Genomic DNA, 7,693 nt, shown 5'->3' on the forward strand with positions numbered 1-7,693 from the left:
GTAATGCACTCTTCATTCAGAAGAATCTCAGAGTGCCAACATATTAGAAACTAACTATAATAATACAATAAAATAAAAATGAGTTAACATAAGCATAATAGAAAACTTTTATGTATGTATGGGTGAGCATAAGGACTTTGTAGTCAATCCGGAAAGAGACAGGGAGCCAGTGTAGTGAGTGTAATATTGGTGTTGTGTGCTCATATTTCCGGACCTTCATCAGGATCCTGCTAGCGCTGTTTTGGATGTATTGCAGCTTCTGGATGTTCTTGCCAGTGATCCCATAGAAAAGCGAATTACAATAGTCCAATCTTGAGGAGATAAAGACGTGGACAAGCTTCTCTGCATCTGATAGGGTTAAAGTGGGGCGGAGTTTGGAGATGTTTCTTAGATGATAAAAGGAGGTTTTGCACAGGTGTTTTATATGGTCATTAAAGGTCAGGTGAGGGTCAAACCTAACTCCGAGATTAGTGACTGTGGAGGAGAGTGGGATGACCTGGCTGTCGAAGGTGAGATGAGTTAAGGAGGATGACTGAACCTGGTGTGGAGTGCCAACAAGAAGGGCTTCAGTTTTGCTACTGTTTAGCTGGAGAAAGTTGTTGCTCATCCATGCCTTTATCTCCCATAGACAGGCGGTGAGACATGACATAGCTGCAGTGGGGCTTGGGGCAGTTTTGATATAAAGCTGTGTGTCAGCATAACAGTGGAAAGACATCCCATGTCTGCTGATGACACGACCGAGGGGGAGCATGTAAATAATGAAGACATAAAACGTAGCTACTACCACAACCTGGTGGACCTGAGGTTGACGCAACAGGTACCGTGGAGTATGACGCATGCCCAGTTGGTACCTTGGTGTTAATTTATAGGGGCTGGGCAGACTGACAGAGTGCCACCTAATAACATGATAATTAGACGGACGGGGAGAAGTAAACAGACGGCGCAGTGACGTCAGCTTAAAGCCGTCCTGCTACATATGCTTTTGGTAAATCTATTTCCTAAATCTATTTGCCATGCTTAATCTATGTTACGGGCTGACCAGGAGTCATCCAAACATACTACCGCTCATCTGCTGTCAGATACCAGCACCAATGCAGATTAATAACAGTCTGAGTTGGCCACACAACTAGCTCCAGTCAACGGTCAGTTCTTTACCTTTACCTTTCATGTTTACATCTTACATTATGCACTTTAATCAACTTCATGGACATTCTTCTGCTGTATTTTTTAAATAAATAATAATAAACACTGGATTATTTACAGCCGACATTCCACCTGATGACCTTGTGTAACTTTAAATTGGGAATGACGAGCAGAGGCACTGGAATGACGAGCAGAGGCACTGAAATGACGGGCAGAGGCACTGGAATGACGGGCAGAGGCACTGGAATGACGAGCAGAGGCACTGGAAGCTGGGGGCAAAGGGTGGGGGGGCATTTCCACCTCAGAATATCTGTTAATCAACAACACCGTCCAGGCAGTATCAAAAAAGGGAGAGTGAAGTTAACCATTAGTTCCAATACACTGTTCAACTGGGGGATGCCTTTAAATGATCCATAACAACTCTGGACGAGAACTGTCCATGAAGCATGTGTGGGAGCCAGGGATGGGAATTGATAAGATTTTATCGATTCCGATTCCATTTTCAATTCTGCTTATCGATCCGATTCCTAATCGATTCTCTTATCGATTCTCATTGGGCAAGAAAAAACAAACAGGTTTATTAACATTCATTTTCTTTTTTATAATATTCTCTGAATAGATGATGCACAGCATATACAGTATGTATGTATACATTTACATATTTTAAATAGCTAAAAACAAATAGGTCAACAAACTCTCAAAGTGGGGTCCAGAGACCCATAGCCTAGGGATCCTTTTCCTTGATAGGGTGCCAGTGGGTCCCCAGAACGAAAAAGAAAATAGTTTTGACTATAATTCCAAGTGTATTCACCTTGAACTAAAAATAAAACTGACATAAACAAATAGTGAAAGCTGGTTTACACAATGAAACAAGTTTACCTTTGTTATTAACAGATAAAGTGAGTTTACCTTTGATATTAACAGATAAAGCGCTAACGTTAGCTGCGTTGCTGTTGCTTGGTTGAGATTAATTGACGTTATCGTCACTCCGTAGCGCATCAAAAACCTGACATTCCTGCAAAGTTATTGCATGCTGTGTGGACAAATGTTTCTGCATATTGGTAGCATTTCCACCCTCTGACGAAATAGACGTTTTACAAGCATTGCAAGTGGCCCTGTGGTAATCTTTTCGTGTGAAATATAACCACACTTTTGAACGCCTCTGCCTAGACACCATTTTGGCTGCGGTTCTCAACAAGAACCGGTTCTCGATTCCCATCCCTAGTGGAAGCTCTACTCCTCAAAGCTTCACCGTATCCTCAGTGTGGATAGAAAATGGAATCTATTCAATTCTTAAGCACTGAAAAACAACCGTTTTTTTTTTGTTTTTTTTTACACAGTGGGAATATGTTTATCTAGATTTGTTTGAGGTTTTTAAGTAGATCTATCTAGATTTGTTTGAGGTTTTTAAATATAACCAACATGGAAAACCCAAAAATCCTTCTATCCCACACAGGCACATCAGTGAGTCAAGTAGGAGGTCTTGGTTGATAGTTACACCAAGGTTTTTGATGCTAGTATTGGGTGTTGGGATGCCATCGAGTGTGGATAGATGGCTAGATAGTGTCATTCTCAATTGATCAGGGCCTACAAGCATAACCTCAGTTTTATCAGAGTTGAGGAGCAGGAAGTTGTTAGCCATCCAAGATTTTACATCTTGCAAGCAAGTTTCATCTTGGGTAGATGTACAATTTCATCAGGTTTCATGGATAGGTAGAGTTAGGTGTCATCAGCATAGCAGTGGAAGTTAATGCCATGGTTCCTTATGACAGCACCTAAGGGTAGCATGTATAGGGAAAAGAGCAGTGGTCCGAGGACAGAGCCTTGGGGAACACCGTAGCTTACTTGTGATTAGATGACTTCTCATGGACATGAACGAATTGATGGCGATCAGAGAGGTAAGATCTAAACCAGGATAGGGCACAGCCCTTGATGCCAACAGGATGTTCAAGTCTTTGTAATAGGATATGATGATCTATAGTGTCGAAAGCGGCACTAAGGTCTAGGAGAACTAGTATTGAGGTGCACCCATGATCGGATGCGATTAGTAGGTCATTCAGGACTTTGACTAAGGCCGTTTCAGTGCTGTGGTGGGCTCTAAAGCCAGATTGGAGGGTTTCTTCGATTTTGTTTTGGTGTAGAAAGGAAGTAAGTTGCTTAGCTACTATATTTTCAAGTATTTTTGACAAGAAAGGGAGGTTAGATATGGGTCTATAGTTAGCTAGATTATCAGGATCAAGGTTAGGTTTTTTGAGAGATGGTTTGATCACTGCTATTTTGAATGATTTGGGTATCCTGAAATTAGTGAATTATTCATTACATTAAGTAATGTCTCACTTGATAAGGGTAATGCATGTTTAAGAAGTTTTGTGGGGATAGGGTCTAGTAGACACATCGATGATTTAGATGAGAGGATCAGGGAGTTTAGTTCAGGGAGGTCAATGCGTGCGAAGGATTCAAGGAGAGCACCAGGTTGAGGGGGTGTTGCCATAGGGCATTTTGGAAGAGGTGTAAGGTCATAGAGGGGGAGGAGACTATGAATTTGTTCTCTTATTGTTAGAATTTTGTTATTGAAAAAGGTCATGAAATCATTACCGCTAAAGCTTATGGGAACAGAATGTTCGATTGTATTGTGGTTTTTTGTTAGCCTAGAAATGGTGTTAAATAGGAACTTTGGGTTGCTTTTATTATTATCAATCAATGAAGAATAGTAAGCCGATTTCGCCTCAGAAAGTACTCGTTTATAGCTTAGAAGACTATCCTTCCATGCCAGGTGGAATACCTCAAGTTTGGTGGAGTACCATTTTTTTTCTAGTTTTCGTGTGGTTTGTTTAAGTGCACGAGTCTGATCAGTATACCATGGGGCCAGTCTTTTCAGTTTTCTTATTCTCTTTTTTAGTGGCGCAACAGCGTCAAGGGTTGAGTGGAGCGCATGTATGACGCCATCCGTTAGTAGGTCGATATGGGGTGGGGGTGTGCGTACGCCATTTACTTTGCCAGTGGTTGGAGATGTGACTGTTTCGGTCCCTTCCACGGAAAGAATACCCAAATTAGTTTCAGTTTGCCTCCGTGAAAGGGACCGAAACAGTCCATCCCAGTCGAGTAAAAGGCAGAAGTCTGTTGATGCAAGCAAGTAGCAAACGGTAGGCTATGTTAAAATAAGCTGTTAGCTGCCATCTGTGAAAAATCAAGTTTTGTCACATTTGTACTTTGTCTAAGGCACTGTTACGTTCCCTGCTAGGGTCAGGCAACGTAAACAAAAACAAGTTTGAGGGAATAAGGAAACTGGCAGACAACGTCGGATAGGACAAAAATAATCAAGAATGTATTTTCTTTAAACTAAATCAAAAATATATTGAATAAGGGAAAAACAGGGAGACAACAAAATAGATAGAAACAACAAAAATCTCAAAGTAGCAAAGAAACAAAGAAACAAACAGGCCTCCTGAAATAGGCCTCAAATAATCCTGGGCCTCACTCTCGGACTCTCACTCCGAGACTGGTAGAATGTCTGAACCGGCCTAGGCCAGGCACCGAGGCTCCTAATGCGGCAATGGTGGTGGCAGCCAAAACAACGAATGCGCTTTTCCCAGAGCGAGCTCCTGGGTGACGTCACGAAGCGCCTTTTAAGGGACTGGCTCCGATTGCGCACCCAATAAGGAAACAGCAATTAAGCCGCTTGCTGGGCTGTCTGCAAAACACTGAACACAGTATACACAGGTCATAGAAAATGTTCAGGGACGTAGCAGGCACCAAAACCAGGACCGCCACCTGATCTTTGTTGTTGTGATAAATATTATTTTGACTAAAATCCTTAATCCATATATGGTAGCACTATGCATTATTTTTTATCTCTTAAAAATGTTTTTTTATTAAACAATTTTATTTTACAAACAATATGTGTTAATTGCTTAATCTGTCAGTAATCATAATGTTGTGTGTTTTCGGTGTGCTCTGTATATAGGCCTGGGCAGAACTGGACCTTCAAGCAATGGTAGGCATGGTAGGTCGAAAGGAGCTGAAAGTAATTCCAAATATGTGGGTTTCTTTAAAAATCAGTGTTTCAGACAGATCTTTCAGCTGTACAAGAAAGCTTATTCTGAGGCTGAATGATTTCAAAGCATGATAATAATATAATAAACTTTATTTATGCAGCACCTTTTTTAAGCAATGGACAAAAATGTTTTACGTAGTCAAAAATTTGAAAATATGATGACATCGAAACAGAAAAGGTACATTACCAGGTTATTCAAAGCAATTCAAATACAATACATTACACCAAATAGATGAGGAAGTAACAAAAATGTATGGCAATACAAATAAATCGAAAAAAGAAATATAAAACTATTAAAAATTAAAATTAAAATGATTTAAAATACAAATGAAAATGATGATTAAAAGAAATAAAAACTTGAAACTATAGTGCATAGTGAGATGAAAAATTCTTTAAAAAAAATGTATTCTACAGAGCACTTGAAGTGTTTCAGATGATGGATAGTGGAAACATCTCAGAAATGAAAAGCTTGGCTAGTGATGATGAGGAAGAAGATGCAGAGAATGCTAGACTCGAGGGTCGGTGAGTACAATGATCTGTGAAAGATTATTACTGTATAGTAAAGTTAGCTGTTCTTAAAAAAAATGACTATACAAATAAATATACAGATATATAGGTAATGTTTGTTATCAATTCCAGGAGATGTCATGGATGAGGCAGGACCACTGATAGAACAAGAAGTTGTTGTTGAGACAGTACATGATGAGGAAGGGTCAGGGCAGGAAAAGTCGGAGGACATTGTCCTATTTTGTGAAGATTTGACAAAAAAAGAAGGAAAAGTTGTTGTGTTGTACTCCTTATACTCCTGTGCCATCTACATGGAAAGATCCTATAACAAACATCACTGAATCATTACCCTTTTTTGTGTCTTTAAACGGTATATTCCCCAGAAGATGTTGGAATTGATGACCACAATAACTAATGTCTATGCTAAACTAAATGCTGTGGGCTATAAACATGCTTCAGTGCATGAAGCAGAAGCAGAAGCCCTTGTTGTCTCACACATGGCAAATGTATTGGGAACCAAGTGTAAACCTTGGGCGGCTCAGGGATACCGTGTCCCAAGACTTGTTCAGCTTTGTCGTAAACAATTATGACAGGCCTTCTAAAAAACAAAGATGTGTTTCATAAAGTCAGACCTCTAGACGACATTGTACCAAAACAGACACAGACAAACAAATTGTATCGTTCAGAGGTAAACACTCCTGCCGAAGCAGTAGTGTCCCTTGCACTTGTCACAGAAAACATGTGTCTCCCCAGTGCACTGTGGCAATTTACACCTGGTTGCTTCTTTCCATTCATCGGAATGTGGCATGATGTGGCCCATCAGGTCAGTGCGGTCGTTGTTCAGCAGGGGCTTTCCCTACCTGAACATCAAAGGCAAGCCAGAGCCACGGGGTTGCCTAGCATATGATTTTCTTCTATGTTAAGGTGCCACCACCAAGCTGTCTGATAGGAATAAGGCCATCTTAGGCTACGGAGCCTCAGTGGTACACCATCTGTGTCATTGCACAGCCCAAACCACAAAATCCTCTTTGATAACTTTTTCATGACTTACTAGAATTGCTGACAGAAAAGAAGGTACATGCAGCTGGAACAGCTAGGGTGTCCCGCTTTGCCAACCCACCACTGATGAGTGACAACGATGTCTAAAAGAGAAAGAGGGAGTCATGATGAGATCCGGAGCAGGGATGGAAAGGTGGTTTGATAATCATGCTGTGGTCATGGCTTCCAACTTTGGTTGAGCTGGAAACGAAGATGAGAGATGGGATCAGAAGAAAGGGTCCTTTGTGAAAATTCAGCGTCCTGAAGTTGTGATGAGATATAACCAGGTCGTGCGTCCTGAAGTTGTGATGAGATATAACCAGGTCGTGGATGTTGTGGACAAGTCTGTGCAGGACAGAAATCAGGTCCAGAAAATAGACCCTTAGAATGATTATACATGCCTTTGATCTGGCTGTTGTGAACAGCTGGCTTGAGTACCGAAGAGAAAAAGCATGCCAGGGCATTCCCCAGAAGTACACATTGGATCTTTCTGCACTTCAAAATGCTACCAGTAGGAGAAGCCCTTGTGCGGGAAGTGAAGCCACGAGCAGCAAAGAAAAGAGGAAGCCCAAGCTCGTCCCAAAGCCCACCACTGCGAGAGGATCAGGTAGGGAAAGCCCCTGCTGAACAACGACCGCACTGACCTGATGGACCACATGCCACATTCCGATGAATGGAAAGAAGCAACCAGGTGTAAATTGCCACAGTGCACTGGGGAGACACATGTTTTCTGTGGCAAGTGCAAGGGACACTACTGCTTCGTTCCACAAAGAAACTGCTTCAAGGCAGCCCATAAGCAATGACTCTGAGCTACAGACTGGCATTCCTCAACAATAAACAGTTACAGATAAGGATAGAAATGAGTCAAGTACTAGGTACTAATGTTCAGAATACACTGCTTCAAAGGTATTTTCAAATACGACGACTACGTTGGTGATCAGTTGGTAACCA

The sequence above is a fragment of the Clupea harengus genome, chromosome 11 (assembly GCF_900700415.2).
Source record: "Clupea harengus chromosome 11, Ch_v2.0.2, whole genome shotgun sequence".
In the NCBI taxonomy this organism is placed as follows: domain Eukaryota; kingdom Metazoa; phylum Chordata; class Actinopteri; order Clupeiformes; family Clupeidae; genus Clupea; species Clupea harengus.